Source organism: Varroa destructor, unplaced genomic scaffold (assembly GCF_002443255.2).
Source record: "Varroa destructor unplaced genomic scaffold, Vdes_3.0 BEIS01000005.1, whole genome shotgun sequence".
NCBI lineage: Eukaryota > Metazoa > Arthropoda > Arachnida > Mesostigmata > Varroidae > Varroa > Varroa destructor.
In genome coordinates this window covers 19,652,653-19,674,755 of record NW_019211458.1, presented here as the reverse complement: position 1 = coordinate 19,674,755, position 22,103 = coordinate 19,652,653, and the positions used below count along the sequence as shown (strand labels likewise).

Here is a 22,103-nt window from a genome sequence, read left to right as displayed (position 1 = left end):
ATTGATTTCAGAATTGTAATGAATATATACTCGTTTACACGGAAAGTCAAATATAGGAACGCACACATTGGCCATACTGATAGTGCACGTACGGATATACATTTTGATAAAAAAAAAAATACGAATTGCAGACGTTCTGCTCAAAGATTTCGAGTATTCCTCATGTACCTTGCATAGATAGTATAGGATAGTATATATGTAAGTTCTCACACGCCCACCGAGATTTGAGCGTTGTGCCGCCGAAATACTGTCTCATGTAGGTGTGAACAGGAGATAAAATAAAGTCGGATATAGCCGCAGTTGAGAAAGTATATCAATGCACAAAGTATTACTCTTTTTCAATAGAAAATGCGTGTGAATTAAAAGAACAAGATTTGCCCTAACTTTTTATTATCATCACAGCGACCAAGAAAGCATCGAATGGTTCGCAAGAGGGGCCAATTATTGCGTGATACTGTTAAACGGTAGGAGAGTGAAGTGTTCGCTACGTAAGAGTAGTCAAAGTAAAATTTGCGTCCTAAAGCAGTCTAATAGCTTTAATCGTATTTTAGATCTCCTCTTTTACGTGCAGTTTAGGCAAGGCGTGTCTTTCCTCGTGGTAACAAAGCAAAACATTGAACATTTGATCTGACATAAGTCTGCGTGAAAATCAAGTCTTTTTTAGAATTCGCCTCCTTTTCTCTGGCCCAGAAGCTATATATGGCAGTCCAGTATAGACTTAGGCCACACTGCTCGCTATATTCCCACTATTAGTCGATCGAGTTTACTGGCCAATTTTCCTATTCGAATTGCTCTTACGACGATCACTATTATAAATCCGTAGCCTTTTCTGATCATCGTAATTACTATCTCTCTACACCGATGTCTTCGACGAACAAAACATTCACTAGGAACACGACCGCTATATGTATGTACGAGCTGCTTTCCACATATGACGAGCAGATCTGTTTCGATTCCCCATCTCTGGTTTGCGCTAGTGTTCGATGTAGCACGCTCTCCTTCCCTGGAGACAGCATCAGACACGACTGCGAGAGTCTGTGAGATGTGTCCGAGGCAAAATGGAGGTACCAGTTGAGCGCCAGCGACCGTTTATCGCTCGGGCTACCAGTTAAGTCGAAGCGAAAAAGTCCGAAGCAGAGGCGCGAGCAGCCAGAAGCAGTAGAGGCTGTTGCGGCGATAAGAGAAGGAGGCACAGAGGGACGTACGAATTGGCGACCGGCGACGTAGAGGGATCGGGACAAAGTGAGAGAAAAGAAGAAAAACGTTCAATTGACGTACGCTCGTTTGCCAGTAAGCATTGGCAGAAGCAATCGGTTGCAACCAGCTTCCGGCGTTACCTTTTACCTACTACAAACGTCTTCGAAGCAATACGACGATGCAGAGCAGTAGAAGCTGCTGCACGAGGGCATCGGATGAAAAAGGAAAAGTAGAAGAAAAAGCAAAATATATGTGTAGAAGAAGTATGGGTAAAGAGGTTAAGTGTTTGGGCATGTTACGTCGGGCGATAGTAGGACGAAGAAATACTTACTAGCACAGTGTGATGTGAGTGCGTCCGACGTAGTTCGCAGTTGTTAAACGTATAGATATATCATGTATGCAGGGATGGATGAATACATACGACTATGTAAATAGTATGTGCTACTTTGTTTCGATTCAACATGCCAGCTTGCAGAGCATTGAGCCTATACTTGCTTACGCTTCACTTATTTGTTCTCTATGTGTACTTTTGATATTGAACAGTGCATAACCCACGTGGGACCTTTTCGTATCGTTCTTGTGACATCGTCGCTCAGTCGATTCAATATCGTAAAGGGAATAATCGATTTCATCTAATTGAAATCTAGGTGAAATATAGAAGGCTATAAGAGAAACGACTGCATAACTAACAAGCAAAAGTTCCAGTTTTCGGCCTCAGTCGGCTTTACCAGATATTGATAACAAAACCCGTAATTCGGTTGATTAGCTTACACTATCGCTAGAATCTTTAAACAGATCCTAGTAGTCTATACTGCGAGAATAGTTTGGGTTATTTTTTTTTTAAAAGTAGCATATGAAAAGCTGTTTTTCTGTTTTCAACCAACTTCCATGTAGATCTCCTAGAAATAAGTGCACTACTTGTTCCTTCGGCTCTTAGAAGTATAAACACCCAACCGAAAAGACACCCTCTAAGAATATCACTATTCATTAGAAGAGCAGTTTGTTAGAATTTTTGATACTAACAAAGATGACTGTCATTGGTTATGGAATAAGCTAATGTAGTCAAGATATTGCAGGCTACGCTATACGGTTTGCAAGAGCAAAGCTCGCGATACAAATCGATTTCATAACGCCGATATAGAATCTTACCGAAAGACGAATCGAAATTATACCGGTCAGTAAAACTGGATAGTTTTAAATAATCCGAAACAAGATTTTTATATACTTACGCCTTTTATCTAACTCAGTCTTGTTCACCACCAGATCTCTTTTTTTTTGTAATAAAAATATGTGCATACGTGTCGGTTCGAGACAGGGCTTTCAGCAAAATGGGTCTGGTCCTATTTAGAAGGTCTGCCTCCCAGTTGTGATGTTACCAAGCTCGCGACCCTTGCGCCGCTAATGCTTTTATGGCACGACCACGAGAAATTCGTAGAAACAACAGGTTATGGCCGGCAGCCCTAAGCTTTTAAGGCTTACATACCTCACTGCAGAAGCTCCGGCTGCGAGCACTTGAGGTACTTCCTACGACAATGATATGATGACATTCATGCAAACCTACCCATGACAAAACCCTACCCTATCAACACAGTTTTCAGTAACTTCAGTCGAGGGTTTTGTTTCTTATCCCCCAACAGGGACATCCCGCTATCTGTTGGACTTTAGTCAGGCAGCAAAAGACAATACCGAAGCCTTAGTACGTCCTTCTAATTGTAGTTAGATACTACACAAAACTGGCCTTTCTAATAAATACCATGAATACTAATCGTGTCGACTCTATCTGCTATACCCAGGCGTCGTATTGATAGTATCACACCTACATGTAGATGGCGCATAACTAGGTCTACGCTGAAGCAAGTTTATGCTGACTTAGTGGTGGTGGGTGGAATCTGGCTAACACAAGGATCTATTACATGGCACAGCTGTTAGAAAACATGACGTTGTTTTTGTTACTGAAAACTAAACACTTTACTCGTATTCATGAAGCATCGTTCAAAAACTACATACGAACAGCAAAACTAACAAAAATAATAAAGTCCGCAGCCAGTTTAATGAGCACGACATATAACTACCCCTTAAATTTTGTTTGCCTCTACTTGAACTTCTAGATAACTTAGCCAAATATTCAAAAACGCTACACATTGAACCTTGCACTTTTTTTGGAATTTGCTTTTACGCCCATCGATGTACCTCTTCGTCGATCTTTTCAAAGATAACAATAACACATCTGCGTAGCGACCCGATTGATCACAGTAAAGACTCTGCGCATCCATATTAGTTGTTTATAGTATGACATTATACTGTATATCCTCCTTGCTTGGTCGTTTATTGGACATTGAAAGGATCCGTGCAATTTGAGGATTGTCAACGAGTCAGGGAACGTCTGGCGTTCCATTTTGTGTACAGCGCGTGGCATCGTTAAGATGAGAAAACACTATCCAGACTTAGGCATATTTATAGTTTCGATAGTTCCGAGTGTCGCGGTCTCTTCCATTCGTTTTGTGTCAACGAGTTTCAGGATGCTGTACAAAACATTTGAAGCGCACGTTTTTGTTTATTGTCCTCTGCTTTTAAATCTTTCCTAAAATGTTATCACATATCAATAACAAGGCAAGTTGCGGAGAGCCGGTTGCTCGTCGATACAAACGCGCCCTACGACTGCGCATGCTGTTCCACGGCATATGATACTGGGATCCCATCTGACTTTCTAACGTTGCCAAATGCATTTGCCGTTTGCTCGTACTGCATAACTCGCTACTTCCGTCCTGCCACCTCGTTTCCTTGCGCACTAGCAGAAGCTAGCTTTGAACTCCGATGTTGCATACAGGGTGGCGTTCGTTCAACGCGGACGAGGGCTCCGCCTTTGAGGGCCCTTTCAAAAGGACGTCACTGTTCCATTTTGCTTCCCACCTTCAGAGGTTCAGCACGCATTGAGTTGGACTATGTTCCCTTTTCGAGGTACAGGCAGGAAAGCGGAAAGACAGACAGACAACTTACCAAGTGGCTAGCCAGCCGAGACCGGCTAGGGAACAAGAAATACATCTGCCTTAGCGAGAGGCTGGTAGAGATAAAGGGAGAGAGGGAACGTCAGCGAATTTGAGAGAGAGAGAGAGAGAGAGAATTTTACCGGCATTGCGGCGGCCACTTCCTTTTGAAGTCTCTCCTGACAACTCTCCCCTTCCCGGTTTCTCCATCCATCCAGACTAGCAGTATATTTACATTTCCACCAAAGGACTTGTCGTTTTTGTCGACTTCGGGTTCCAACCTGAATTCGAGCTTTCGTTCTTACTCCTGTGGCCAGTGCCATTGCCGATTGGTGCTGGTTAACCCCAGACGTAACGACTGAGGACTAGGAAAACGAACGGCACTGTTAGGCCTGTTTATTTGTTCATCTTGACTACAGCAGACTTATTAGAAGGAAGCTTAGTTGGTTAACGTTCTACGTCGCGTCATCCGTTTCTACATCAGGAATACGTACATACAAAAAAAAATAGTCATTTACTCAAAAGGCACGAAAACACGCCTTCATTTTTCTCCAAATTGACTATATACGGTGTGCTTATCCGAATCGTGGAGCACCTACCTGTAGTCAAACTTCAGCATAACAATCACAGCGGTTAACTATGCTGGTCGTAATAGATATGAACCACCAATGTGCGTACTCTTCAATATAGTTTTGTACCTATCTTATATATAAATCAACATGTTATTCATTACGCTTCTAGTATGATCTATCCTGCATCAAATTTGTCAGTCAGTACAGTCATTGCCATCAGTAGCATTGGGATAGCTAGGCTGTCGGTTTCTAAGACACAGCACAGAACAGAACGAGCTAGTGCTCCTGTAACAAGCCGAAGTCCAAGCTAGCCCCTGATATCTCCCTCTGCTTCATTGCGAGTAAGGCAGCACATCAGAAAGCATGCCAGCTAGCTGGTAGCATATTTATGAAGATGCATAGGCTGCTAGTCTATGTGCATGCATGTGTACATGCAAGACGTGTGTGCTGACGTGCGCCTTTCTGACTGTTTATGGCAAGATAAACAGAGAAACAGAGAGAGAATGAACGCTAGACTATAACGAGCTAGTCACATTGGCCAAAATTGTATGTACTGGAAGGGGAGAAGGGGTCTGCGAGTTTGCTATACTGAAGGAAAATCTTCTCTAACAAGATGCTAATGTTGCTGCCATTTCTGCGCATGAGAAATACGCGCTTCCAGTCTACTATTTGTGTCCCTGTGGCTTCTCTGCTAGATGATCTAGGACGCGTATGAACTGAAACGTGCATGAATTTATACATATAGGTAGGTGTAACAGGCTGTGTATATTTACGTCTCAACGCTGACCATAGCTGCACAGCCCAGCAGTATGCAAGAGAGACATGGATTAATCTCGCGTGAATATACCGCTTTTACCTGAAAGCTGTCAGCTACGATAGACTTCACATGCGGCAGTTGGTAATAATCCGTAAAGTATTGCATCTTACGCAGCGATAGGTAAGGAGATGTTCGTACCCTGACTTCGCAGCTCCTACTGCCTAACCATTCGTTGTCATAGGTTTTATATGGCACAATCGCATGTAGAGGAAAAAAAGCCGAACGAATGACTGGCTTAACGAAACTATGGATTGTGTGATGTTAGACACTAGGTCTCGTAATTACCGCTTCAACATGGAAAAATTTCTCGTGACCCGCGCGCATGTAATTAAGTTTAGGTAAACGTGTTTTACCTGTGAATCACCTAGAGACAGAGGCAAATGCCGTCAATCATTCATTGAAGCCCATCGTCCGGTGCGTTCACTACATATGTACCACAGTCGCGATTGTATCACATGATTGTTTTTTAAGAGGATATAAATAATTAATTTCTGTAGTTGCGAAACATACCTGTACCCGCATAGAGTATCTACGATCTCTTTGTTGAAGTAATTAGTCCACAATCCTCCGTTGGTCACCAGTCCAACTGACTCCGTTGATTGATATCTTCCTTTATAGCGCACAAAATATGTAGATCAAGGGTATCCGTAATACTACAACAAAACTTCTGTGTGTTTTTGCTATAGATTAGTAGCAGCAGTGATAGCGATAACAGTGAGATATCCTGGCACTGACAAGGTTCGACGACGACTGCGGTGCCCACGACCGGCAGTCAGTCTCACAAATATGAATACACATAGACAGGCAAACCTTCATACAGACTAGACGCACTCATGCTTTGCCTTACCTAGAGCTGCACCGCGACGCCAGATTATTCAGAGTTGTAGAATTGTGGCGCCGATCTTTTATTAGTAGTTGCCGAAGCACTATTCATTGGCGTTCGGTATATAGTGTACAGCACAGCACAGCCGTCGGCGAGTTGCTCTCCGCGGGACGATTCCTGTATGTTGTCCTGGTAGGTTGTCCTGTGGGTTCTCCTGGACGGATGGGAAAGAGCAGGCGAGCGTACCAATGCCCTCGCCTTCTCCCTGGGGGGAAGGAAAACGTTCAGAATGAACGGTAAAGCATGGGTAGCACAAGAGGCAGCTGTCTCTCGGAAGATCGACAGTGCAAACGACTAGAGCAGCTGAGAAGTTGAAGAAAAAGAGATGATTTTTGCTAGACAAACTATACGGCGTCTTTGTTATCTTCTACTCTACCAAATGTCTTTCTAATAGGTTCTCGAGAGCGTAACACAAGATGCTATTGCATAGTTTCGAACGTGCAATGCCAATGTCAGTACTGTAGCAGGTGAACTTCGTTGGCCGACGGACTATGTTTGCTTCTTTGTTTAAGTTAGCATAGATGTGGCCGGACGCATGAGATTCAGCAGGATTCACCTTCTGGCTGCAACTTTCTGCAACCAGACGACTCGATAGAATTGGAGGGAATGAAAAAAAAGGAAATTCCCCTAAGAACAATATATGATAGGATGCCACCGAATAGCACCTGCAATTCAACGATTTGACTATATAATATTTTCATGGTGTACTTGACATTCGAGCGTTTTGGCAAATAAAACTACAAAAAGAACAAATTAACCTTTTCCGCGAATTAGGTAGAAGAGTGGCGATGAGTTACTTTCCTGGACGAATCCACGCGGCTGCTCTTCTGACTCCTCCCCGGACTTGTTGAGCTATTACCGATCGTTCCCAATCGCATGTTTATCCGTTAACTCCAAATGGTATGCCACAATTTCGCTTAACACGTCGTGATATCCGTCACGAAGCCTTTAGCCACCTGCTGTCTGCTAGCGTCATCCGATGTACTTTCGTTGCTTTTGGGAACGGAGGCCATTTGTCCGTAAAAACAACATCGTCGGGTTGCTAGCCTTGGTATAATATTAAACGTAACAACAAAATCGTCGAACACTGTGGTGGATATCTTCATGGAGCTATAAAATTCGAAGCAGTACGGCTGGCGAGAACTGACCGGGTTCCGCCAGTATTTTGTGGTGCTTTAACCTAACTTGCTGTACATTCCAAGGGCTGAAGCTCCACCCCAACTTAACAATATTACTCAATTTAAGAAGCTAAGACGATTATTCTATTATACGCATAACGTTCGATTAGCTATGACAATTTGTCGCCTTTGTTTTTTGCTTTAATTCTGCGTTTTGTTGTTTGATTTGCTTGAGTTCGCTTCCGAATACTCATCCGCATGACGGTCGCAAAGATCCTCGTTAAATGATCCTGAGCAAAGTCATCAAAAGCTGAGACAATTCTTAGAAAAATACATTTTCTCAATCCCGCTTGTCCCGTTATGGTGCTCGACTGCGTTCCTCGTTTTTGCTTCGATCGCTGACGGTGCACATGGGTATGCGTCTGTCGGGACTCGACTCGACTCCAGGAGCCTGGCCGATTAAGGAGACAGTTTGTCGGTACGCACCGCACAGTTCGCCTGTGCCTGTTTTCTTCGTTTTTTCCTTTTCCCGCTCAATCCGAATCCGTCAGTCCTGCCATACTCCGTATGAGTGCCAAGTATCGAAAGTTCTTGGCCGAACGCGGCTAGGACCTTTCAGGAGCAGCGAGAACTGCGAAAGAGACAAGTCATTCGTACTGTGCAAACGAGCCGCCAGTGCTAGCATTTTCTCTGACGGCACCCGCTGCAAAAAGATATATTCCACGCCTCGGTAACCGTCCAGCATTGGCAAGCTGGCGAGAAGCGTACTTTCAGTTCAACTTCAGCGTCGTTCGATGGCTCATAGCAGTCCACATACTTTACGGGGTCCATCTATCCGCGCCACAAATCACCCAACCTGCCGCTGTAGTATATCTTGCTTTCGCCCTTTTTTTGCGTAGGCCCTCTTCCCAATTTCTCAGTCGTTCACTGTTTGCGTTCATTCCCTATGCCACGCTAGTGTATGTGGATGGTTCACCATCAATAGGCCGATGCCGAGTCGGCATCCTTACCGCTGGCTCGCTAGTGCTACCACTATGACTACTGCGACTAGCTATCCGCCGCGTTCCATAAGAAGATAGTCGAAGCCAACGCAGCAGCTCTGTGACTGAAGCAGCATCATGGCTGGAACTGCCGCTCTCTCCCTCATCGTTTAGGCTCGTAGCTAGGTCCTTCTCGCTTGGCCGCTAGCCACCGATGAAACAGCTCATGCCGAACATGACACAGACATATCATGTTCTCCTTTCTGTCGGGTACGAAGAAGGAATATCCTGTTTTGCCTGTTTCACTCCCAGTCTTCCGCCCTCTCTCATGACCCAGCTTCTTGGCATCATTCATGTAAAGTAATTCATAGCTCCCGTCGTAGTCCATTCCGAAAACAGCTATTTCCTAGACATGTGCTCATAAAAATAGCCTCAGCGGCAACGGCCGAATCAATAGTAGCTTAAACAAACCTTCAGCATACGAGCGTACTCCCGGAACGAAAACTTCGGTCAGCTACTATATCGGCCAGCAAGCCTTCTTAGCTTTGTTTTGCCTTCGAGTCTTCAACCTTCGAGATCACGAGCAGTCATTGCAGCCTGTCCTATTTGCTTACTCCGCTGTATTCGCACGTTCTTTGCTTCTAACCTGTTTCTGACTATTGAAATCATTCCACTCTGTGGCACCGCAGAAGATTCCGCAGCGTACTCGTATTGCGTTCGCGTTCTTCACCAAAGCACGTTCTTTACCGTCCTCGTCTGTCTAGTGTTTCTCAAACTATCTTTTTCCTTTTCTCTCCCACTCTTGTTTCCAGCATAGCGTACATTGTCTAACGTTTTCGACAATGTACGTTATGCTGGATGAGCAGAAATCGACAAGCCGTTCGTTATGATGGAGCAAGCATTCACTTGGCCTCGTGGGTCTTACCACAAAGCAGTCTATAGGGTGGAAATGTGCGAGTAGAAAATGGATCTGTATTAGTTGAGAACCAGTGGCAGCAATAGTGATCTATATAGATAGAAATATTGGGGGGTAGGTAGTAGTAGTAGGTGTGAACTACCAGAACCACTAGTTATTTTTTTCGTGTTTTCAATTAAGGAGGTTTCCTAAGGATAGAGATACAGTATTGCTTAGCCAGCCTTTTTTGATAGCCGGCGCTTTTGACACACTTTCTCTATATATTCCTACTTATTGATCTACGTAACCTTTCCTTTAAAAAAACCAACCATGTAAAGAGATGTCATACCATATCGCGCTACAGCCATTTCGGATGGAAATTTTATATTCTATATGCGAAAGGTCATAAATTAAACATGCTAAATTAAAAAATACCACTGTGTATCAAACGCCGATTTTTGAACGTCGCATGAGCTCCAAGTATTCGTTCATGTCTTTGGCAGACACGGTTTTTCCTAATAACATGCGAATTCGTAGTCCTATCCGTCCCTGCAAGACGTATACTTTGATTTTGTCGTTTCTTTACGAGGACCCCAGACGCTGCAGACTGCTCAGCTTGAGGCGATAGAACTTACATGTCAGACTAAAAATGGTTCGCTCAAGCCTTCCGTTTGTTCAGCAATTAATGCTAATCGAACTAGCAGTCACGCCCCAACCCCTCGATCTCGCTATTATTTGCTCAGTTCACCTATTTCATTCGCATTTTGTTTCTAGCTCGAAAGCGACTAGCTTTGATCCACGCTTACCTCGTTAGCGGCAATTCTTGCCCCTTGTCCTTTGCCTATCCCTCAACTGCTTGATAATGTGGTCTCTTCTTTGGAGCTTTCTCTAAAGTCTGAAAAAAAAGGCTCACTGAGATGAGAAGGGCCGATAAGAGTAAACTGTAATTCGAGTAACATCATCTTCATAGCGGCTTCTCCGTCCTGAATTTTTCAAAACATAACAAAGGGGTTATGCTAACATTTATGAGTAGTCGCTCTACGCAGTTTGTGCCGTCGTCAAATCCCGGTTAAAGCCAGTTGGGACCAAACTCGTTTTCGCTGATGGCTTGACTTCATCTTGACGTCTTGATCATTTCATGTCAATAGATTGGGTTAACTACATTCTACACATTCTACCTCAACCGCTGTTAAGAAAAACTAATTCATTCCCGTCATAGCCGGTTCACAAATATGTAACAATTCAACTGCTTTTAAAAGACTACGAAGCAATTGCCTTCGCTGAGTAGGACCAGCCTGGAGTAATTGAAAAAATTCAGTCGACAAGTTTCGAACCGGCCTGAAGAAAACGAATCTATGTTGACCTTCAAAACTCGGTACCAATAAACTTGTTTCGAAGTTCAGAAGATAACTAGCTTATTGACACATTTTAGTTCGTCAAAAGAAGGAGCCCCGGGGCAAAACGCTGGCTACAATCTAGCCTATACGGCCGAACCGACAACCTCCTGCCAGTCGTAAGCGAGTAACTGATGTGTTTAAGAACTAAAAAAAGTATACAGATTCAACAGAGAACCCGACTACTTTGAAAATATGTAATCTCAGTAATTTTCTTCTTTCAAGTCGAATTAGATTTTAACATACTATTGTTATTTTATTGTGGCAAATCTTCAAAGCGGGTTATGAATTGAACGGGTGTGTCGGGCTGTTGTGTTCTGCTTAGGTTATAGCTTGAAATTTCAATTGAGTTACTGTTAAAGTCTTCGAGCTGTCCATATGTATGTAGCTTCTGTCTAAGGGGTTGAGGAATACGCAAGAATCGAAAGGGGTCGAAGCTGGTGATCGCCGTACGGTTTGAAAAGTGGTGATGAATATACCTCGACCTCCGCTTCAGAAATTAGAACCCATTCAAGTATGTATCCAGTAAATTGCTGCGTAGATATTTAGTCAATGGAGAACTCCATAATTTTTCTAATAAATGATATAATTTTGAAATACATGCCATGAATCATTCGTAAAAACTCATAAAGCAGAGATAGTGACACTTGCCTGAAACATGCTATTGATTTCATCCGTCCGTGCCGGCTCGGATGAAATGTTACGTGTTGTTAGAAATACAAACGCTATGATGCAAGCATCTTATTTATGTTGGAAAAGAGATGCAAATGGGTCCCTGTAGTGATGTACATATGCTTTTTTTTTTTTTTACAAGAAGCGTTATCTTTGATAGTACTATTGAAGTAGTTGTTTTGTTATTCGCTGACTTATACTAAATGTTACATTAATGTAAATCAGCGAAAATTGTAGTGGAAATGGGCTAACGAAACTTATGTATTGTGATGCCGGACAGAACCAAGCGAGCTAACTTCTCGGATCGGGTGAAACGCCGCCTAGTAAAAATGGTAAGCTTTGTCCAAGTATCATCTCGTCTCAGAGAAACAGGCGTTCCCTGCCTCTTACTAGACTCTCCTTTCCTGCTGTATGCTTCTCGCTATACCTTCAATAAGCCACCCACTAAGCGTGGCTGGCTCGTGGCTTTCTCCTGAGTCAGGAGATGTCTGCTGCTTTAACTTCTAATTGCTGCATTCCTCTTCTATACCTCCCCAGGACGCCAGAGAACAGCCGGCCATGCGGCACCGCCTTTCCTCTCCGCTCATGGTCGACATCGAGTACCTCCTGGGAGGCGCTTCCTAACCTAGAAGGTGTAGCCATCTCAAAGGGCACATGCTAGACTAGCTCCACTCAGGTCTGCTTTGTACAGTATGTTCCGGCATGTAGGGTCGCTTTGTCGGGAGAGTTGCGTCTGCTTGCTGGTTTACCTCGCGTGCAGAAGATTTAGACAGAGAAAGAGGGTGTAATTTAATTTGGTTATTTCATCCATTGTTCGTAAGATCAATCGTTTCGGCAGACGCAACATATTATTTAATTGCACTGCATGGAAACATAAGTACGCTAAGTGTACTACATTTTTGTAACTGAGAGTCATCGTATTCATTTTGTAGAAAAAATATTAACTAATTAAAAAAAAAAACAATATTTGTGAGATTTAGTCAGTTATAAAGTGAATTTAAAATTTTCTTTGTTTTAGTATGATAATTACTGGATCTGGGCTGTTCGTCTACTTGGTCCGTTTTAGCTAATAATGGAAGCCCAAACAGCCGAGTATACAGGTTGTGTTGGCCGTAGCAAAACATACAGAGCAGGTTGATGATTGTTCTTATAAAAGGGTTACCCGTTCATTTATTTATGCACACGGGGAGAATATCACACACTCTAACTTAGTTGCAGAAAAATTATTGTCGATTTTAGGAAAAAGCTGCTTTGTGCCGATCTATATATACTACGTCACGTCTAGACAATACATAGCATATACTGCATAATTACTATATAAAGTCTACTACTAGTAAGTACTGCCTTTAGTGTGGTGCGAGTAGACATTCCATGCTTGAGGTTCGCCTAGCGTCCTAGCTACTCAAGAAAGCATAAACAGTACATCGACAACAAGTACGAAAGTAGCAAATTGACATTGACCTTCTTGTGCAGAATTAGCGGATTCATTTGCGAAGAAGTATTGGTATAAGATACTTAACCGGCCAATCGGCCTATTGGCCATATATGCTAAAATTCGTGTAATAGGCAATGAGTAGTTTAATAGAGCATAGGTAAGTCAAACTGAGCAGGCCTCTTTCCTGTTCTCCAAAAAGTTCACTGTCAACAGGCGGTAGAAGACAGTGACCGCCATAATATAACAATGGTATGCTAAATAAGTCTGCAACAGCAAGATAATGCAACCGTGTTCATTGTGTCGTTTGACTTCTAAACTTGAAGCTTCTACGAACAAAATGAAAAACTTCTAGACTTGGAATGCAGCTTCTAATGGCGTTCGGCAAACGATGGAGAAGGTCCGCTTCGCGTTGGTGTTTCGTCTGCCCACGTTGTCGCCATGAAAACGCCGGATACTCAAAATGACAAGCTATTGAGAAAGGCCGACGATTATACTCCGAGGTTTTTAGGACCCGAATGACGAGTGCAGTCAGCTCTTTCAGTGGAGTTTGGCTGTAGAAGTTGTCCAAGCCTCGGAACCTCGCACCTGCAATTAGCCTCGCTGCCGAAATCTTATTTTTCGTCTCTCGTGAGTCAGATCGACGGCACTGACTTCGTCTTGTGGTAGCGTCCCAGCTCTTGGCGGTAGGGCCGAACCTGAGTTAATGTGTTGCGCACGTAATTCTTAATGAGCCTGTTAGAAAGAATGAAGAAGGCAGGGCAAGGGCATAGCATAGAAGTGAGCAAGTCGAGCAAAACATCGAGGGTAACAGCCGAACAGCCGACAAGTACTACCACGACCAGCCCGGTCCCTGGGTTTTATCCCATGCATGTTCCGCTTTTCCAATGGAATGGAACCTACACACGAAAGAAAGAAGGAGAGATTCCCAGGGCAGGGGACAGCACTAATAGCTGAGGCTGCCAATGGCGGCAATGATAGTGCTCTTGCTTGTACTAGGAATGGCGTTGATTGCGGCAGGGTGATCCACCTAACAAGAGAAACGAGCAGAAAAAGGCACACAGGAGCGAAAGCACTAGGAAGTGTGTGTGTTCTGCGGGAACAGAGAAACAAAGCGTACAACCGAAGCCGAGGAGCGAGCAGGAGCGCACAGCCCAGTGAGGGAACCACCGGCCGACTGGGCACGAATAATTGTAAAGGAATGACAGCGACACACACAAGTGCGGGCGGTTCGTACATACAGCTGGCATAGATACGCACTCTCAGGGCGGGCGGAAAGCATCTTGCCACACTGCTGAGCTAAAGATTTTTTAAGGCTTATCGAGCGCTATTGCCATATTAGATCTCGGGGGTAACAAAGCTCTCCACCACATAGCACGCTAACGTTATGATGAAAAAATGACAGACCTTAGCAGCTGAGTTGATGATACCATTCATAATCCTGGATACTTGCTTTTCTCTTTCAAGCAAGCGATCATTGTCGCAGTATATTCGTAGATTTGCGGCAACCGATGTACTAGTTGCCGGTTGTTTCGAACCTGACGTCACTGTTCAATGAGAATTAGGAAGCAGGACGGAGATGGCGACCGGCAGTAGAGAGCTAGTAAGAGGGTTATGTGTTTCACAACAACCCGCCGTTGTGGAGGACACCCCCTTCCATGCAGCCGCATAAGGACAGTCCTAAGTTTTCGAAGTGCCGCGTCCCTCTGTCTCCATGCTACACTCTGACTTGCTACACAGCCAGTGCGTTTTTTATGGACTCGACGTCGCAACAGTGAGAGCATGCGAAGCTAAGCAAACTGGTCAGGACATGAGAAGGCCCGACCGACTCGAGCGCTCAAGTGCTTGAAGGACAAAAGCTAAGCCGAGGTACTAACGGGAACGAGAGGAAGGAGCTAGAAACGTTGTCAAAAACCATGAACGCTTAGCTTTGTCTGTACTCCATATATTTGGGTAATGGAAAGAGATAAAGGGAAAAAGGAGCTCATTTGACGTGAACGAGCGGGATGAACGACTCTCTTTTACAGCCTTTTTTCCTCGGTTCAACGAACGCTTTGTATGCAGCACACTCAGCTCAAGAAGCATATGCGTGTCCAGATGCCAATTAAAAGTAGCAAACGCCGCAGTGAGTATCGGCGTAGCATTTCCCGCGTGGTTCTCTACACCGACACACCGGCATCGTTGCTGGCGTAAGAGAAGCGCCATCTTTCCGACGTTGGTTGGAGGCGCAGGGCGCAGTTTACGAGCGATTGTAGCTGTACAATGCAGCCAGTTCCGTGTTGATGTCGCCTCTACCCGGGTCGCCATTACCGCTTCGTCGTGTTGAAAAGCGAACCTACATAAGCGCATTGCAGTCTCAACAAACAGCTGTACATTGACGACTTAGACACAGTACCGGCAACTGTTTGGGCCATTTCGGCCGTTTGAGAACGAAAAAAACAACGGGGGCGGGACAGTGGTTATTTCATCCGTGCTTGTATTTCCTACCACTAGACAAGACGAAGACGCGTCGTCTTTGTCGTTTTATTGTATTATCTCGCTAACTCAGCATCAGTTCAGTTTGCTAGTGTTACCTTGACAGTAGCCGGGAAAAAGATAGGGACTGATTGCGGATTATGAAGTCAGGCTTTGCCGGACTAGCTAACGCATTACAATGGCCTGCACCGTCATCGGCATCGGTTTGTATCGGGAGTGTCGTGCTATATTATTGCTCACCTCTACCCCTTTATTACGATAGCTACGTTCCCACGAAACTTGAGTTCTACGTACGCTGCAACGCCACTTGATAATACAACAACCTCCTCCCCGTCGCTGTCATCACAACTACCGCCAGATGTCGGACCTTGAGTCTCTTGGAACATGTGCCGTAAAAAAAGAAAGGCCTTCCTGTCGCCTGTAATTGCGCGTACCTGATGCGTGGACAGGTGGGCATAAATTGCGTTCACTAGGTGGTATATATTTGGATATCAGCCGCCATTGTTCAGCCGTACGCTGAGACAGCAAATGATGCAAGCGGCTCGAGAATAGGAACTAGTCGGAGCTAGGGGTGCTCATGAAGTTAGAATAAAATATCAGATCTAGCTGATAAAATGGATCGAATAACATTTTTCTTAGTTAGAAAAAATGACTAATTATAACAGGCAACTGTTATTGGAACGAAGGTAAAAAAAATGTCCATCATAATAAATAAAATAAGAGAATACTTACTTTAAGTGTGCGTACTGATTCAAGTGAATCACGTAAAGAAAAATAAATGCTCAAGCACAACGCGCCGTCTATTGTACGTTGTAGTTGATGGCGAAGACAGCGTAATTCTATTTATAGCCGCGTTTGCACTTCAAAATTACCTATTGTTTGACAATACATAATATCTGTTACCTCCAGTACTGCCCTTCTTCATAACACTACCACATATGCCTGCTTTTCTATAGACTTGGATAATTTGCAAAAAAAGTTTACATCGTCCTTACGAAGAATCGCCTATCACAGAATATCTATTTTACTTAATAAAATCCCTTGCGTTCGTTACAAACACCTGCCTCGCTAGATAGAATACCGTTTGTTATTGTTTAATTCGGTCTATCAAACGTTTTTCTATATAAGCAGAGTTAGTTATCAGACGGATCAGAAGCGCAGGAAGTGAGAGACATTTCCCTGAACTCTCGGCACCCGAACACCCTCGAGCTCAAACGATCCGATTCAGACGTACTCGAGTTTGTCGTCAACTCAATTACGCCGAGGCGCGATTGGGCGCTAAACTTAAAACCGTCATCCTCATTGCGATTTAGCCGGAAGGCAGCTTCTGCTGCTTTTGGTGCTACAATACCCGCACGACTGTTACAACGTAGCACCTAGAGGCAAGACATTATATAACGTCGACAGCCCTCTGCACCGCTATCGGCGTTGTCGTCTTTTACTAAGGTACACTTTCTCTCAGCCACGCTAAACTAGCCGCCGAGAGTGTCGATCGACAACTCGACTTCACTACACCCCGTCTTCCTAGTTACACCCCAAAGGTGCCCAATTTAGATCGAGGATGCGATCGGATGGCCGGTCCGACTTATCGGAAAAGAAGCCTCTGTTCCCTGTACCACAGCGACAACATTGTAAGCAATCAAAGCTAGCCGATCTCAGACGCCCTTTTCTCTGCAGCACCGCCTTGCAGACATCCGAACGGCATCGGGCAAAACGGATTACTTTGTCCTAAGATGATAAGAAAATTATTCTCTTGATTACGATCAGTGTTTTCGCTTTCTGTAACGCCCAGTTCTGGAACGTAGCTTAGCCATATTCGCGCGATGAGTGCGGGCAATCTGGAGAGGACTATTTGAGCACTGCTATATATAGTCCGAGTACGCCAGCGAGCAAAAAAGATTACGGCGTGTAGCTGTTTTTCTACCAATTACTTCTGCATATTAGTGTGTAGGTTACTCAGTCTATTCGGAAAAGTCGTATCTTCATTTAGGCTAGAACTTTATACCCGCCTAGAGTTTCGATTACTTCTGTTCCGAAGTTACACCCTCCTATTGATGTCGTCACCATTTTTCAATCTGAACTCTTTCATATTTCATACCTATATTCTTCATTAAATCTGCAACGCCTGCTTCGTAACTGACGCACACTGTTCTTCGATACAACTATGGTTACCGTACCATATATGTTTATCACCGGTGCATACGGCAACACATCACCTTACCTCAATATGGCAAAAGGACTACAATGGAAATGTTACCAGCTCCGTTGATCAATTGCTGTCATTAGTTCCATGGCTATTTGCACTGCAGTACAGTTACCACACATACTCTTACAAACTTATTGCTGAAATGACAACATTACCGTAGATCATTAATGCTAACCGTGATAATTTTATATTTCATCATTGTTTCGCGTGTGCAGTAGTGCTAGTGACGTGATTGCCTTCCGTTGATCATAGAGAAGTATTCTTGGGGTTGCTTGTATGACATGGCCCGTTTCAATTGAAGGCGAGACACGTACCCGCACGTACGCACATAGAAACAGAATGACAGATGAAAATAGGCCAAACGCCCTGCAATGACTCAATCCAGGCTTACAGGGCGCGTGATTTTTCTCACGCTGTAGCGATGCTACCTTCATGTTATCCGTACTGTTATGGCTGAAAGAATGACCTTCGAGTCCATCTTTGCAGGTGACGCCGATGCCGTCACTGCTGTTTAGTTCGCTCAACATTATTACTACTCGTTGTGGACGAACTCTATATACATCCCGCTATTTACGTGTGTCTATGTTTGCAATAGCATCCGCAGGATACTATACATATAACAGAAAGAGACACAGACGTTTGTTATACATATAATATGAAGAATTTCTTCCTTGTAACTTTCTCCAGCGAAATAACTTTCTGAGTTAGACACCTCACCTGACAGTGAGTTGCTATAAATAATGTTGAAAAGTCTATGACTTAGAGCAAGCGGTATGTATCGGCTCAAATCATTGAGCAAAAAATGATATTTCCATTATTGGACGTAACAAATTGACTGCCTAATTTTTTCTGCTAGGAGTAGATCCAACCTTCTTCATCGAACGCTATGAAGCGCTGGAGTGACCATTTTTTTTTAAATAATATACCTACGAAGAAGCAAAACGTGCATTGCTAGAGTCAAGCGAGAACTTGCGGTTTGTCGAATGTTAAAAGGCCTTCACGCACGGATCAAACTTGTAGCAAATAGTACCCCTCTAGGTCATACGCTACGCAAGAATGGGTTGTGACGATCTGTAGGTAAGTATTCTATATAATAATAATAATAATAATAGTATAATTTGTATGGCAGAATACGTGCGACGTATTGTAAAATTGTGGACAGACGTAGGCTGTTGAGTCTGTAAACGATTTTAATTAAGTGAAGACGTATTTGTCATGTTTAGAAAACAGTCGTGAAGGACGATGAACATCGTTTGGCTAGCTGGGTATGCTTCTAACAGTATATCAGCCTCACCCCTGCTCAACGCTCAATAGCATCTCGAGGCTTGAGAAGCGTCCAGCTATTATTTGAGTATTTCGGTATTATCAATCAGCGGTCGTCTTTCTCACTCTGTCCAATATACTAGAAATTATAGACACGATTCTAGATGTTTTTGCAGACTCAACAATTTCAAATCTCGTATTAGTCAACGTGGTGATGTATAACGTGTGAAGTATTTAGACCTCGTTCAAGCGGACTGTTGGCATGTAATTATCTATTAAGTTAGCTAATTCAAAACTAGTTTCAGCGTTATAGAGTGACCTGTAGGCTCGACATCGAGCGTACTACGTCCTGCACAAGGCCGGCCGGCCGGCCTTGTGCAGGATGTAGTAAAGCAATGGCAGACTTCTAAACGTTTAGACTGATTTGAATTAATGCCTAATTGAAAATACAGAAAACAAAGAACCATTGCTAAAGTAATTCTACTAGCTAGAAACGAGTACTTCAGTTATATTATTATCTATATATATATCGAATAAGTCAGCCTTCGAGTGTAAAATACAGACGGTAACACTAAATGATCTATATGATGATTTAAAAATCAACTGTATTCGTAGAATATTAAAGACGAATTGATGCCGCTAATTTACTTTTTACGGATGGCCGTTCGTTTGTTTGACGATGTAGAATAGATACGCCCATCTAATACAACAAGAACGGGATTTTAGCGATAGTTAGAGCTAGAAGCACGAGCGACAACAATACGCACTGCACGTTACACTAGTGCGTACTTGTTGCCCAACTGCAGTGCACATGCCTAATATGTTAGCGTACATGAACGCTTCCCATTTTTACATTATCTCAAGTAGTTTACCCTTATCTAGGGTGATCAGAAGCCCACAAATGGGTTTCCGGCCCAAGGTGTAGGAAAGCAATCCGACGAGAGATTGAAATTTGTACCCGTCGAACCCGGTTTGCTTTCAAGAAACACCTCGAATAGGGAGTAGGATAACAATGTTAAAATGTAAGGCCTGAGCTTGCCCAGGCTGTCAATGGCGTCATATTGGCGGAAAAATAGAAGCAACATAAAGCGTTAGGTCTAATGTTGCGAGCAAGACGTACTTACGTTCGAGGACAGGCAGAAAGGCCATAACAGTAAGGTTTCTTTTGGACAAGCACGCACCTAACTCGTCCGATATGACTGTATTTAGCGGCGATCGATCAGGGTAATGCTTAAGTAAAGCTCCGTTCTGCATACAACTCCAATTGCTACTAACAAATTTCTGTTCCTATTTTCTTGCTTGCTTAGATATTTAGCATCATTCTTTCTGAAGTCGATCCTAAGTTCCTTGTCGATTTGCTCTCTGTTATCACGTTCCACCACAAACACGACCGTTTCATTTGATACTGTTCGTTAGTTAACAGGTAACGTGGTAAAACACTAAGTATGGCTTACCTCTCTTACCAAATACGACGGAAAATGATGTAACAACATACAAATTATAGCTACGCAGTCGGAAAATAGGAAGGGTCATTCGAAACTGCAGTCAGTCATGTAACAACGGCCGTATTATAGTCAAGTGGCAATTTTTCGCGATTGCTTTCTTATCAGTAGGCAAACATATACGCATGCACACACAGAGCAGATCTAAACGTTCCTATCGTGCTACCACCGTTTCTTTATTGTATAGCCGTATAACGACGCTATGTTTCGAACAAAAATAGCCAGGTGCACATGTTATAGCTATAGTTTATATTATTATTAGCGTCATTTTCTCCGGTTTGCCCCACCTACCCCCTCCCCGCGCCCGTAATGCGGTTAAAATAGCCAATTGAGTGCTTGTCAACGCCCCAAATACTTTATATCATTGTCATCATCGTTCTAACTCGCCTATGACACTGTTCCGCGTGTTCCGTTGGCCGATATACGTCGTGACGGCGACGGACGCGACTCAAACGGTCTGCCTCCCTCTTTCTTGTATTAAAAAAAAATTTGCGTTGCGTCCAACGTCATTTCAATCATTGCCGCCAAGTCTGACTAGATCAACACTTTAACTCCTGTTTGATTATGTACCTTAGTAGACTAAGAAATAGTCATCCAAAATCGCCTGCGATGTTTCCCTTGTCCTACGCAGCTAAAGCAAACCTGCCTTTTTTTTCGTCTACCTTTGTTCACATCTTTCTTCTTGGACGCTAACAATTTGTTGCGTTCATGATCTATCGTCTCCCAGCTAATCGTACTCGTTGTTACCATTTGGCCGAAGTGTACGTCCAGTTTCAACCAGTGTGTTCGGACGGAGAATGCATACGTTCGGCTGGCCTCCTGCGCGTTTGCCTGTCGTGGCCACTGTCCTGCTACAATGGTTATTTGTCGTTGCCCATTAGGATTAATCATTGAACATATTGCTCTTTCATTTGCGGTGTCCTACGAAGAAAACTGCAGAACAGGCTGGTCCTGGCTGCCTTTGCTGTCGTCGGTACCAGTAGCCGGTGTATTTTTTTCGTCTATTTTTCGGCCGCTTTTTTTCTGTGGGAAGCCTTAAAAGAGAAAGGGAGCTTCTAGCAATTTTCCTACCCATCTCACTGTTCGTTTTATTCCGGCTTAAACAACGTGTGGGCATGCCCTTCTCGACTTTGTTTACGACAATTTTGCTACTGCTGTTGTTTTGTTTTATATTATAGCTGTTCATCGACCATGTCACCATGTGGCGGCGGTTTCGCGCGCGCGCACGCGTTAACACCACAAGCACAAACGCTTTGTCAGCGGTACGCGCACGACGATGACGACGGCGGTGGCGGCGATCGGGTTCACCCGACGGCTTCGTCGGCCGCAGAAATGAGATGGTCCTTTCTCCCGGTGATATCTTTCTAGTACCTGTTTTTCTTGCTTTTCATGCCATAACGTGCGCAGCGTAGTATGCGGCCTAGTGCTATTTCTGATTGTGATGCTGTTCTCACATTGTCGTAGTCACACAACAGTGTCCAGCGCTTCCTGATGCTACTGCTTTGCTAGATGCCGCTGTGGACAATGATAATATGAACGTCGTGGATGACGTTCTGTTATTGTGGTAGCCGTGACTATATGATTCTGTCACTCGGTGTTTTCTCAGATCTGCAATAAGTAGTACATATATACTTTGCCAGCTGGTAACGGCGAATACCAGCGCGTCCACTCGCGCGACTTAACGCGATCACCAGTACCAGACACATATATATA

At 43.8% G+C, this 22,103-nt stretch overlaps 1 protein-coding gene and 1 long non-coding RNA gene across 7 annotated transcripts in view; one reads left to right on the top strand and one right to left on the bottom strand.

Annotated features, from left to right (window-relative positions):
* The window catches only part of LOC147755399 (uncharacterized), a 112,299-nt gene extending 90,640 nt beyond the window's left edge, over nt 1–21,659 (top strand). Inside the window, exon 5 of the long non-coding RNA XR_015329210.1 lies at nt 21,569–21,659. This is a non-coding gene — a long non-coding RNA (uncharacterized LOC147755399). The remainder of the gene's footprint in view (nt 1–21,568) is intronic.
* Nucleotides 1–22,103, bottom strand: part of LOC111251690 (uncharacterized) — a 169,766-nt gene that overhangs the window by 130,657 nt on the left and 17,006 nt on the right. For 3 of the 6 annotated variants that reach the window (XM_086991139.1, XM_022808527.2, XM_022808524.2), the window contains one exon: nt 6,081–6,658. The exons of the other annotated variants lie outside the window; for them this stretch is intronic. The gene's annotated coding sequence lies outside the window, so the exon portion shown is untranslated. The remainder of the gene's footprint in view (nt 1–6,080; nt 6,659–22,103) is intronic. 6 annotated transcript variants of the gene reach the window in all.